The sequence below is a fragment of the Mytilus edulis genome, chromosome 2 (assembly GCF_963676685.1).
Source record: "Mytilus edulis chromosome 2, xbMytEdul2.2, whole genome shotgun sequence".
NCBI lineage: Eukaryota > Metazoa > Mollusca > Bivalvia > Mytilida > Mytilidae > Mytilus > Mytilus edulis.
This window is the reverse complement of record NC_092345.1, coordinates 6,590,250-6,604,949: the sequence shown is the minus strand read 5'-3', so window position 1 is coordinate 6,604,949 and position 14,700 is coordinate 6,590,250. Positions and strand designations below refer to the sequence as shown.

The window sequence follows — 14,700 nt, the reverse complement described above, 5'->3', positions numbered from 1 at the left end:
TAGGAGCACTATATTGTATGTTAACTACCGACAGTAGGTATTAGACAAATACTGTTGATAGACGGTATATAGGAGCACTATATTGTATGTTAACTACCGACAGTAGGTATAGACAAATACTGTTGGTAGACGATATATAGGAGCTCTGTATTGTTATTGGTTGCTGTCTTTGATATTGATTTTGCGTTTATTGTTTCAGCATTAATCGGGCTGTTAGTTTTCGTTTTTCGTCACATCTAGTCAGGAATGGGTTTGAATAGCATTTTACATGAATACATATGTGTAACTCATGGCTGATTCACATTCGTTTGTCTTTGGTGGATAAGTTTCCCATTGGCAATATTACCACATATCTTCTGAATTTTCATTGCATCATCTAAACATGTAAAATTCGTATATAGAAAATATATACGTATAGATAATATATATATAATATAAAAAAGTAGATGTTGTATGATTGCCAATGAGACAACAGTAGTGTTTGTGGGACAGAATGACCCCCATTAAGGTGGACGTCGCCATATTTGGGCCTTAAAGCGGACGCCATAGTAGACCCTGAAATCAAGACGCAAACTTCGGGTTGGACCATGTTACTCGGACATCGAGACGCCGACGCCATATTTGGGCTTAAATCCTGGACGCTATATCTTAATTTTTGACCAGGCTACCCTCCCGGGTGGATACTTTTAGTGACCCTAGAAAGAGTTTTTCAAGACTTGAGACCTGCTATACATCCATGTAGGTGTTTTAGGATTTTTTTTTCTTTTCTTCTGTTTTTTTTTCTTTCTTTTTTCATTATTTTTTTTTGTATCATTATTTTTCATTTAACCAAATAGAGCTACGAGTTTACTGTCATTCTGAATCGTGTCAGTGGATGAAAAGTTGTTGTTATGTCCTTCATCTCGAGTCCCGACATCTCAATTTGACGTAATAAATGCAATACAGGCCACATGTATCTGAATCATTGGGTTGGATTTGATTGCAAACCACACAGTATTTCGGTCCATTGACGATGAGTACATTTCTGAAATAGCGTTGATACTTTTCCGGTAATCGTTCTAAGGAGTCGAAAAATTCTGATGGACCCGATGCGGGGAAATGAAATGCAACCCAATGACTCCCCTTTTGATCACAGTTGTCCATATTGACCACAAACCTTCTACGTCGCTCACATATCTAGGCAAGTCTTCTGCACAAAGCATCCTCTACATCTTTCCCGGTCATCGTTAAGGCCAATGCCGTTTTTATTCCCACAACCTTGCTGACGTTGGGCTTCTAATCCACGTAGGTGAGCAAACACTAAGTACTCCACAATCCTGACAGGCGATGAGATCTTTCCGTGTTTCAGCATCCTCTGACGAACTATGTGTTGTCTCGTCAGCAATACTTTCGTCTGATGAGACTGAACTATCGTCTTCAAAAGTATTCGAGAGACGGTCGTCATCCCTCTGTCCGTCTGGTGTCTCTCCTTGACCGACCTGCAAGACCTCTGTGTGCAATCTGGAGGCTTCTGGGGTTCTAGCTTTTAGGTCAACAAGAAAGTACACGAAAGGTGTCCTCTTTGCCTCTTCAAATTTCCGGAGAAAGAAGTCCCCTCGAGAAGGATACATCTGTCGCCCAAGAGTCACGATGGGCTGTCGATCAGTGGGGTTATTAAAGAGAATGAGATAATGACAGTTTCGTCTCTGGGTGGGGTCTTTGCCAAAGTATAAATTCTGATTAAAAACGACGACCGATAAATTCCTATGGTGACACCCTTCCGTAAACAAATCATTTATTCTGGAGTCTTTGTCCGATGTCGACATGAGGTCATCTAATAGGATCATGTTTCGAATGTTGGGATCGAAAAAATCGTCCCTTTCGAGATCAAAAGGAATTCCACGAATGAATTCAACGCGTGGAAGCACTGCATGTTCGTTGTATTTCCTCGTAAAGAGGTTGCCACCTTTTATACAACCAAACGATCCTGTCTGGACTAGGACTTCACAGTTTTTTTATGTGTTGAAACAAATAACATAAAATAAGTTTTATCGCAGGAGGTTGGAACGGACACAATCATGGTAGAAGGGTGTCTAAACACGAAAGCCTTCTGCTGCTGCTTTTGCTACTGCTGCTTCTTTTTCTGCTGCTGCTGTTCCTTTTTTGCTGCTGCTGGGTAACACCTGGGTGGTATAGTGGCTCATCGGAAGAATGCTTACTTCTTATATGTCTTTGAAGATCGTGCGGCCACACATACACTTAACAGCAAATATTGCAATTAAACATACTCGTAATTTCCTAAATGACAGTGAGTAGTTTCCTCCTATAGATTTACTTCACTTCCTTCGAAAATATAGCAAGAAAAATACATGGTCATCTTTTAGACGACATATTTGAAGATGATCGTATCTCAAAACAAATTCGATGTGATACAATTAATTCCTGGTTACCGTGAAATAGACTGGTTTCCCAAACGTCACGTCCGTAATATCTTCATTTAATCGTATCGACTGGAGAATATGGAGAGATTTTTCCTAACGTACGACTGGTGCACGAAATCGGAACAGAAGTACATACGTCTCGTTTAGGCTTCTAATTCCGGTATGAACGACACCTTCAATGAACATTCCCACGATCCATCCAACGTATAGCGTTTTGCAAGGCGCACTTTGAAATTGCCACGCACGTTATTTTCAAACGATGGATGAAAGCGAGTTTTCGCTATTAATAAATAAACAAAACTCGTCCATAGTGTTAATTCCAGTGAAACCTTTAGTATCTCTCTTACAGCTTTGTTATACTCAAAGCCGTATTTAAGGAAATAAACGGAAATAGTAATTGATTGCTTAACGTCCAGTGGCAAATAATTCATGAATGTTTAGAACACGTTACCATAAATACAATAGGAATAGGTCTTGTAAAAGAGGCCACCCCGCGGGATAAAGGGTATATTGGATAGGAACATAAATTTTGCCTTGCAATAGGCTAAAATGTGTTGTGTATAACTATATAAGTACAGTAGACTAATTTATCTTCTATACGGTTGAAATAATTATTATAGTCAATACAATTTTTTGTGTTTCTGTATAATTAATGAATCCTCCTGATCATCTTTCTTCCTTAAGCATTTAGTAATCTTCATCATAATTTTATGTTAAGGACTATATAGACATAAAACTTGTTTGATTGGACCGTATGCTAAGAGCCGGCCACCTACAGAGCCAGAATCATCTCATTTATACCGGTTCAAACCGGTTCTTGTTTCTCTGCACGGACATAATTCTTGCACGTGCACAAACAAACAAAAAATGCTACTGCAATTATATACTGTAACAGTCGTATTTGTTTGTATTCCTTTATAATTTTTTGTATAGTTTAACATCCCATAATTCTTAATTCCTTATATTTAAGCAGCCGTATATTTCTCTATTCGATATATTTTACCAGTCCCTATTTCACTATTCTTTATATTTATTTTGGTCATATTTCTTTATTCTTTATTTTTCTCGCCCATATCATTCTTTATTTATTTTTTCGTCCATTATTCTCTATTCTGTAAACCCAATCCAAACTCCTTGTATATAAATATTGATTGATTAAATATATTATCTGTGTAATTTTTTAAGATAAAAACCAACTACGACCGTGGAATTTTCAAATATATAGTTAAGATACTGTTAAATGAGAAACAATTTTAAATGACCAGACGTGGTTTGGGTTGAAATCCTAATCATATGATAGTAATTATATGTGGTTGAAATGAGTTGGAATGCAATACTACTCAATGTTTACGGTTGTCATGCTTATCTAAAAGATAAAGATAATTATTTAATGTCACAGACTATATTTTTATAATTGGTGTCCGTTAATTAGAACCAAATAAAAAAGTGTACACCTGTAAACATGTTATTGAAAGAAAGTGTATAAAGATACTTATTCTTAATCACCAGATGTGCTTTATCTCTTAATCTAATTATTTGAGATGTCATGTTAAACAGGACCATAGGATATTAATTAAGTGGTTCAAATAAGTCGGAAAGCTACGGACGCCCATAGGACCTCCCACAAATATAATTTGAATTCGAAATCACGAATTTAAATCGTTATTACGAATTTTATAATTCGTTACTGGTATAACATTAAGGTATAGCGTCCAAGCCCAAATATGGCGTCGGTGTCTCGATGTCCGAATCATACGGTCCAACCTCAAATTCGCGTCCCGATTTCATGGTCGACCATGGCGTCCGCGTTAAGGCCCAAATATGGCGTCGGCATTCACACCCAGGTCCAAATATAGCGTCAGCGTCAGACGTCCACCTTTATGGGTTCATTCTGTCCCACAAACACTACTGACAACTCTCCACAAGAGACCAAAATGGCACAGAAATTAACAACTATAGGTCACCGTACGGCCTTCAACAATGAGCACAGCCCATACCGCATAGTCACCTATAACAAGTCCCGAAATGACAATGTGAAACAATTTAAACGAAAAAACTAACGACCTAATTTATATACAAAAAATGAACGAAAAACAAAAATGTAACATATAAACAAACGACAACCACTGAATTACGTTTCCCTCGGTTTTGGTTTGTTATCCCGATTTTGTTTTTTGTCCATGGATTTATGAGTTTTGAACAGCGGTATACTACTGTTGCCTTTATTTACAGTCTCCTAACTTGGGACAGGCACATACATAGAGAATGTGGCGGGGTTAAACATGTTAGCGGGATCCCAAACCTCCAATAACCTGGGACTTTGGTGTAACAGTACAACATAAGAACGAACTATAAAAATCAGGTGAAAAAGGCTTACTCATCAGATGGAAAAAAATACATATATAAGATCCATACAATACATACAGACCATATATCGAAACCAATATATACTAAGCATTCAGCCAATCAAACAAAATGCATCTTAGAACCAAAGATCATTTTCACACTGTATATGGGTTAGAGATCTTAAAACAAAGTTTTTTTGGACACTGTATATGGGTCAGAGATACAGTTTGTATACAGACTGTATATAAAAATTAGACCAATAGATAAAGCATACAGAAAATGCATACAGACTGTATATAAGAGCCACAGGCAGTGCACACACTTTATCTTGCAGTAACAGGCAAAACATACAGACTTTTATTTCAACTTGAAACAACTTACAATGCATACATACTGTGTCTCTGATCCATAGACAGTGTTAACCGACTAAATCTAAGATATACCGACAATAGAAGTATCTTAGACTCATAGTCAAAGCATATAAACAATGTATAAAAACTAAGAACGACGTACAATACATAAACTTAATTTAATTTACAACAAAGAAAATGCATACAGACTGTATCTGGGAAGCACAGACAATGCATTGACTGTGTGTAATCAAAGAAACTTTGTGAGCACGCTCACATACTTCACAGCCCGACATTGTCACTAAGCAAACAAAATTTCAACAGATTATTTAGTTCAAACACGCATGAAATTCTGTTGTGTAATTTCAGAAGATATGCAGAAGTATATTTAGGCCGAAATTCTAAGTTCAGAAGGCATAGTTCCTAATTCCTAACAAGAGTACACACGTTGAAATTTCTCGCCTTATTTATGTCGATAGACCTAAATATAAAGTTTTACCACAATTATCACATAAACTTATCAATAACATGACCAAAGAAAATGAGATCAAGGTCATATGACCAAAATGAGGAATACATTTACACCTTACAATCATTCAATACAAATCAGGTCAAGGTCAGATGACACTTGGCACAAAAACTAAACACTGAACAATGAACCTCGAAAATGAGGTCAAGGTCAAATGAGACTTGCGAGACTGACATCATAAGATATTTCCAGACACCAAATAAAGTTGACCTATTGCATATAGTATTAGAAAAAAACGGACAAAACTCAAAAGCTTAACTTTGACCATTGAACCAAGGAAATGAGGTCATGATCAGATGACACCTGCCAGTTGGACATGTACACCTTACAATCCTTCCATACACCAAATATACAAGACATATTTCATATAGTATCTGAGATATAGACTTGACCACCAAAAACTTAACCCTTTTCACTGATCCATGAAATGATGGCGAGGTCAAGTGAAAACTGTCTGATGGGCATGCTGACCAAGGTACGCAAATACTAAACATAGTTACCCATAATATGAGAGAAATTACAAAAACTCTTAACTTTTTTTCAAGTAGTCACTGAACCATGAAAATGAGTTCAAGGACAATGGACATGTGACAGACGGAAACTTCCAAACTTAAGGCATCTGTATTTAAAGTATGGAGCATTCAGGTCGTTCGCCGTCTAAAATATAAAGCTTTTAAGAAGTGAACAAACGCTGTCGCCGCCGCCGCCGCCGGATCACCATTCCTATGTCGAGCTTTCTGCGACAAAAGTCGCAAGCTCGACAAAAACAAGAATGTGTCCATCGTACACCGTTCCCCACTTGCCCTATCATTTTCTTTGTTCAGTGGACCGTGAAATAGGGGAAAAAAACCTTCTTTGGCATTAAGCTTAGAAAAAAACATATTATTGGAAACATATGTACTAAGTTTCAAGTTTATTGCACCTGACCTTCAACAAAAACTACCTTGACCAAAACATTTAACCTGAAGCGAGAAAACGGACGAAGGAGCAGACGCATAGACCGGAAAACTAATGCCCATTTACTATCGTAGGTGGGGCATAAAAAAATTAATCATGATTTTCTGCCAATATGCACATTTACATAGCATGTCCTAACTATCTAAAAAATTCATGAAACTCTGTTGTGGTCTTTAGACAGATTTTATGACAAACTGTTGTAGGAGTATATAGAAAATCAATGAATTGATAATTTCATAATTTCCTCATTATCTACAAAAATTTATAAAACTCTGTTATGTGGTTTCAGAGGAGTTGCAATAACGAGAACAGGACTGACAGACCGATGGATCAAAAACATTGTACCATAAAGAACTTTGTTTGGTTTGGTATAATAAAGGGTCTGCTAAATAATGTAAGGCTGAGATAAATTAGTCATTTGGTCACATCAGTTTTTTGGCGAGGTTCGTTTTGTTCAGTCTGTGATGTTCTTTGTTGTGTTTTGCATTCTGTTGTTGGTTTTTTAATCTTTCTCTTTTTTTTTGCCGTGGTTTTGTCAGTTTATTATTGACTTATGTGTTTGAATAAGCCTTTAGTATCTTTCGCCTCTCTCTTCGGTCAATTTGATTATGTGGGACATACAGATTTAGACCCAAACTTGTCTCTGATTGTTTCGTGATTATTGCAGATGTAAATCATACTATAAATTGAGTATGGAAATGGGGAATGTGTCAAGGAGACAACAACCCGACCATAGAGCAGACAACAGCCGAAGGCCACCGATAGATCTTCAATGTAGCGAGAAACTCCCGCACACGGAGGTGTCCGTCAGCTGGCCCCTAAACAAATATGTATACTAGTTCAGTGATAATGGACGTCATACTAAGCTCCGAATTATACACAAGAAACTAAAATTATAAATCATACAAGACTAACAAAGGTCAGAGGCTCCTAACTTGGGACAGGCGCAAAATTGCGGCGGGATTAAACATGTTTTTGAGATCTCAACCCTCCCCTATACCTGTAGCCAATTAGAAAAAACAAACGCGAAACAATACGCACAGTAAAACTCAGTTTAAGAGAAGTCCGAGTCCGATGTCAGAATATGAAACAAAAGAAAATAAACAAAATGACAATAATACATAAATAACAACAGACTACTAGCAGTTATTGACATGCCAGAACCAGACCTTAATTAAACTGATTGAAAGATTGTGTCTTCATCATATGAATATCAGGCACAATCCCTCCTGTTAGGGGTTTAGTATTATACCGTCATGAAATATACAACCCTCTTATTTACAATATCATTTGATCAACACCTATTTACAAGTGTCTATTTGATATGATTTTTCTCATTGTTAAAGGCTGTATGGTTGCATATAACTGCTTACATCCACTTTATTTGAACTTCAGTGGATACATGTAGGCGTCTCATTGGCAATCATACCACATCTCCGTATTTTTGCAGTATTGTATCAGTACTGTTACCTAATAACAGGAAAAAACAAGACAGCAATTTGACAAAACTAAAGACATACATACTTGATTTTACTTCTCTAAAGATATAAACAAAATTTTCATAGTTCGTATCTGAACATGTACACAGCCATGGGAATTTTAAGGGACTATATTTCAGTGTGCATATATTAAGTAGCGAATCTGGCTTCTTCCTGTTTATCAGACCGGTACCTTAGAAAAGAATTGTGACAATATATCCAATCTTTTCAAAAACCAAAGACTAACGTCACTAGGAGCAGCAGTTAGTTGTCATAGATACTCTAGATAGAAAGATAATCTGCCACTTTTATAAAAGGGACTACACATAGTTTTTGAAAGGGTATAATCGGTTTGTGCCGAAATTACTTTCTTTAGTCCAGAAACTCATTTGTGCTAAATGGTAATCTCCACCCACATTTAGGACTGGCAGTTATTTGTAGTTTTTATCAACAGCTGGCACTTTTTCTAAATTATATTTGCTTCTTTTAAGACTGACCAAAACTGTTTTTTACCATTGTGGTTTGATTAAGGTAGTGTATATCAAACAGCTGTTGGAAATATTTTGGACAACCCTCTTATTTACAATATCATTTGATCAACACCTAGTGGTCTTTGGTGGTATCTCGCATAACATTATTAAGGTCTTTTTTAAAAGGCAACTTGAAATTATTGGTCCCATATTTATGTGCTATAGCAAATGTATGGGCTGCTGATCTGCAATATTGCAATATATGATAGCAATATATTCTTATGTTTTCAATGACCCCTTATTTCTTCACTCCACTTTATAAGATAGAAATAAATGTTATTCCATATTTTATTGGTTTTTTTAAAGGTATCATAATTTAGACATAAAGACAAAACTAAGCACAGTGAAAAAAGTCTACTCTGTCCTGTAAAGTTTGAGATGTTTTTGTTGTTCAATCTTTATCACTTGTATGGAAACACTAACTCTTGATAACCTACAACAGAAATATTATCACTTTTATTTCAATTCAATTGTTGCAGTTATCATGCATGTAATAGAGAAAATGATAAATTAGACCAGATCTCCACATTAATAATATCAAAACTAGAGGCTTTAATGAGCCTGTGTCACTCACATGATACTTTTATTTACAATTGATGCATGATACAGAAATTGTCCATACCAACCGTCAGTGTTTACCATACAATACAGTACTTCTATACACTGTCTGTATACAGTATTTGTGGGATTTTGTCCATACCTATCGTCGATGTTTGACATAAAATACAATACTCCTATATACCGTATATCAACAGTATTTGTCTATACCTACCGTCGGTGGTTAACATACAATACAGTCCTCCTATATACCGTCTATCAATAGTATTTGTCTATACCTACCGTCAGTGGTTAACATACGATATAGTACTCCTTTGCACCATCCATCAACAGTATTTTTCTATACCTACCGTCGGTGGTTAACATGCAATAAAGTGCTCCTATATACCGTCTATCAACAGTATTTGTCTATACCTACCGTCGGTGGTTAACATACAATATAGTGCTCCCATAAACCGTCTATCAACAGTATTTGTCTATACCTACTGTCGGTAGTTAACATACAATATAGTGCTCCTATATACCATCTATCAACAGTATTTGTCTATACCTACCGTCGGTTGTTAACATACAATATAATGCTCCCATATACCGTCTATCAACAGTATTTGTCTATACCTACCGTCGGTAGTTAACATACAGTATAGTGCTCCTATATACCGTCTATCAACAGTATTTGTCTATACCTACCGTCGGTAGTTAACATACAATATAGTGCTCCTATATACCGTCTATCAACAGTATTTGTCTATACCTACCGTTGGTGGTTAACATACAATATAGTGCTCCTATATACCGTCTATCAACAGTATTTGTCTATACCTACCGTCGGTGGTTAACATACAATATAGTGCTCCCATAAACCGTCTATCAACAGTATTTGTCTATACCTACTGTCGGTAGTTAACATACAATATAGTGCTTCTATATACCGTCTATCAAAAGTATTTGTCTGTACCTACCGTCGGTGGTTAACATACAATATAGTGCTCCTATATACCGTCTATCAACAGTATTTGTCTATACCTACCGTCGGTGGTTAACATACAATATAGTGCTCCTATATACCGTGTATCAACAGTATGTGTCTATACCTACTGTCGGTAGTTAACATACAATATAGTGCTCCTATATACTGTCTATCAACAGTATTTATCTATACCTACCGTCGGTAGTTAACATACAATATAGTGCTCCTATATACCATCTATCAACAGTATTTGTCTATACCTACCGTCGGTGGTTAACATACAATATAGTGCTCCTATATACCGTCTATCAACAGTATTTGTCTATACCTACCGTCGGTAGTTAACATACAATATAGTGCTCCTATATACCATCTATCAACAGTATTTGTCTATACCTACCGTCGGTGGTTAACATACAATATAGTGCTCCTATATACCGTCTATCAACAGTATTTGTCTATACCTACCGTCGGTAGTTAAAATACAATATAGTGCTCCTATAAACCGTTTATCAACAGTATTTGTCTATACCTACTGTCGGTAGTTAACATACAATATAGTGCTCCTATATACCGTTTATCAACAGTATTTGTCTATACCTACTGTCGCCGGTTAACATATAATATAGTGCTTTTTGATACCGTCTATCAACAGTATCTGTCTATACCTACTGTCGGTAGTTGCTCCTATATACCGTCTATCACCAGTATTTGTCTATACCTACCGTCGGTGGTTAACATAAGATATAGTGCTCCTATATACCGTCTATCAACAGTATTTGTCTATACCTACCGTTGGTGGTTAACATACAATATAGTGCTCCTATATACCGTCTATCAACAGTATTTGTCTATACCTACCGTCGGTGGTTAACATACAATATAGTGCTCCCATATACCGTTGATGTCTATCAACAGTATTTGTCTATACCTACTGTCGGTAGTTAACATACAATATAGTGCTCCTATATACCATCTATCAACAGTATATGTCTATACCTACCGTCGGTGGTTAACATACAATATAGTGCTCCCATATACCGTCTATCAACAGTATTTGTCTATACCTACCGTCGGTGGTTAACATACAATATAGTGCTCCTATATACCATCTATCAACAGTATTTGTCTATACCTACTGTCGGTAGTTAACATACAATATAGTGTTCCTATATACCATCTATCAACAGTATTTGTCTATACCTACCGTCGGTGGTTCACATACAATATAGTGCTCCTATATACCATCTATCAACAGTATTTGTCTATACCTACTGTCGGTAGTTAACATACAATATAGTGTTCCTATATACCATCTATCAACAGTATTTGTCTATACCTACCGTCGGTGGTTAACATACAATATAGTGCTCCTATATACCGTCTATCAACAGTATCTGTCTATACCTACTGTCGGTAGTTAACATACAATATAGTGCTCCTATATACCGTCTATCAACAGTATTTGTCTATACCTACTGTCGGTGGTTAACATACAATATAGTGCTCCTATATACCGTCTATCAACAGTATTTGTCTATACCTACCGTCGGTGGTTAACATACAATATAGTGCTCCTATATACCGTCTATCAACAGTATTTGTTTATACCTACCGTCGGTGGTTAACATACAATATAGTGCTCCTATATACCGTCTATCAACAGTATTTGTTTATACCTACCGTCGGTGGTTAACATACAATATAGTGCTCCTATATACCGTCTATCACCAGTATTTGTCTATACCTACCGTCGGTGGTTAACATAAGATATAGTGGTCCTATATACCATCTATCAACAGTATTTGGCTATACCTACCGTCAGTGGTTAACATAGAATATAGTGCTCCTATATACTGTCTATCACCAGTATTTGTCTATACCTACCGTCGGTGGTTAACATGGAATATAGTGCTCCTATATACCGGCTATCAACAGTATTTGTTTATACCTACTGTCGGAGTTTAACATAGAATATAGTGCTCCTATATACCAAGAGGGATAACGGATCTGCATCTAGAATTTATCATGCTGCCCTTTTTTTTTGATTTTTAAAATTCTTGTTATCCCTCAATTTTTACATTCATCCCAAATAATACAACAGTAGTCAATTAGGGGCAGAACACCCATTGTATTATGTTTTCTTGCAGTTATATTAAAAAAATGTATTTAAGAAAGATGGTTTATTCTGGATGATATATTAGCACAACCTTGGTCAATTTGATTTCTCCAGTTACTTAGTGGGCTGTCAATTTTGAAACTAATATTTTTTCACATGAAGAATTTTGTAATACTTTAATTTATTATCAAGTTTGGTTGAAAAGTCTGAATAGTTTCTGCTTTGTTCCAGTTATCAAACATTTTGTTTCATTTGCATCTATGAACATGTTATTCATTTTACACCACTCTTCAACCCTGTATAAATCTTCTTGAACATCATCATTTATATTTTCTAGATGTTTCCCCCTGATTTATGAATAGTGGTGTCATCAGCATATACAACGATATAGGTCTGTTTCACAATTTTTAATGCATAAGGGAAGGTCATTTATAAATAGCACAAACAATAGAGGACAAGGTATAGAACATTGGGGAACACCAAATTTTACATGTTGTTGTTCAAAGTTAACATTACAAATGTATACCTTTTGTTATTCAGGTACACTTAAAAAAACTAACAATAGTCTCACTAAATCCATACATGTCGAGCTTTAAACAAAGAAAGTCATATTCTACCAAATCAAAAGCTTTTTTTTGAATCTTAATAAAATTGCTAGGTTTAAATTACCATCTTTCATTTCTTGCAAACCATGTGTCAATGATATTAAATAAATGTCAAGCTCAATCCAGTATATATTCCAAGTTATGGACAAATGATAATGCTATTAAAAATACCAAATCATAACCAGTGCTTTTCTCTTTTTCTATTTACAGTATATGACTAGGTAATAATGATTACTTTTTTCAACTATTTTCATACTTTTCTGTTTCCTCTGCTTTTGTATCAAGGGCATAATCGTTTATGGCAAACTAAGCATCTGCATAATCAAACTATTCCTAACTATACTCTACCTCAAATTCTGGAAACTGCAGAATTTTTGTCATAGCAGTCTTATGGTAGCTGAACTATTTCTATTTTTTGTAAATCTGGATTAATAAGTTTTTTGTCACATTCTGGGGCTATAGAAAAAAAATATTACAGAATTATCAAAATTATGTGTGTATAATGTTTGTGTACAGTCATTCAACTAAAAAAGGACAAAAATTATTTTTTTGTGTATAAATAAATAATTGTGATTTTAATGTCTTAATATTATAAAAAAAACTTCAAAAGATTAAATTTAAATTATAATCTAAACATGAAAGAGCACATATAAATCAACCTTTTACTCAGATTTATATCTAAAACCAGTTATAACTAGCTATAATATCTTTGACTTCACAAATATCATCATCTAATTTTACAAATCAGTATTTATTTGGTGGCACTTCCTGCACACTAAGTATGTTATGCCTTAGGTTTAATTTTGATGCAATCACATTTCAGAAGGTACATGTCTTGAACTGTTTTAATGAATAAATTACAGTTTTTAAACTTAGTTTAGGCTGACTTGAGGTCAATAGTCTTAAACAATGTCATCAAACTATCAGTTTTACTGTAATATATTGATATTGTGACATTAATGGGAAAGAGCATATGAGTTAGTCATATTGGTCAATACAATGGAAAGTTTATAGCTGAGACTACTATAACACTATGTGTTATACTAGTAGTCTCAGTTTATAACTATGTTAATGTTAATTATATACATGACATAATAATTAAATCATTTAAAAAACTATTCCAAAGATTTCTCTCAAATCATGTTTAAATTTTTTAAAGAAGAGTCTGTCTGAAATATATTCAGGGATAGTCCAAATAATTATGACTTCTTAAAAAACTATATTATGGGGGAAAAGGTGGTGGTGGTGGTGGTGGGGGGGGGGGGGGGGTCTATTATGTTTTTTTCATACAGGAGGAAGACGTCAAAGCAACAAAAAAACCCAACAAAACAAAATAAAATAATAGCCTGTCAAGACGACCTTATATCATAATAATTTGGTCTAATTTTGGGATAATACATTTAACTTCCTTTGATGTCGGGGAGGGGATAAGTTTTGACGATTTATTATTCTTTAAACTAACAATAATTATTTCTTATTGTTACTTTGTTAAGCGAGCGCGATGTGTGGTTCTCGAGTTATTTTAAAAAAAAGGGGGGGGGGGGGGTTGTTACTATATCAAATTTACCCAGTTTGGAGACAAGAAATATTTAAAATAAACTCCAATGTTCCTGCTTTTTTTAGCAGAACAAACACGATGGCATTCTCGTCTCTGTTATAATCAATAGTTAACTCATTTCTTCTTCCAGGTTATTTCTTAAGGTTTATGTACCCTTCTGTAGCCATTTTTGTACGAATTTTTCAAACCTCAATTGTATCAAAACTAAAGATATAATAAATAATAGAGATAGGCCATTTAGTACATGTTCCAAGGGGAAACTTGATGCAAAGCATTATTT

General features: G+C 35.2%; 1 long non-coding RNA gene across 1 annotated transcript; it reads right to left on the bottom strand.

The window, feature by feature from the left end:
• Positions 1-8,880: 8,880 nt before the first annotated feature.
• On the bottom strand, positions 8,881-13,312 carry LOC139510462 (uncharacterized). The gene is made up of 2 exons (XR_011661883.1): positions 13,211-13,312; positions 8,881-9,043 (listed from the first exon to the last, which is right to left on the bottom strand). It is a non-coding gene; the product is annotated as an uncharacterized lncRNA (long non-coding RNA).
• Positions 13,313-14,700: the final 1,388 nt, after the last annotated feature.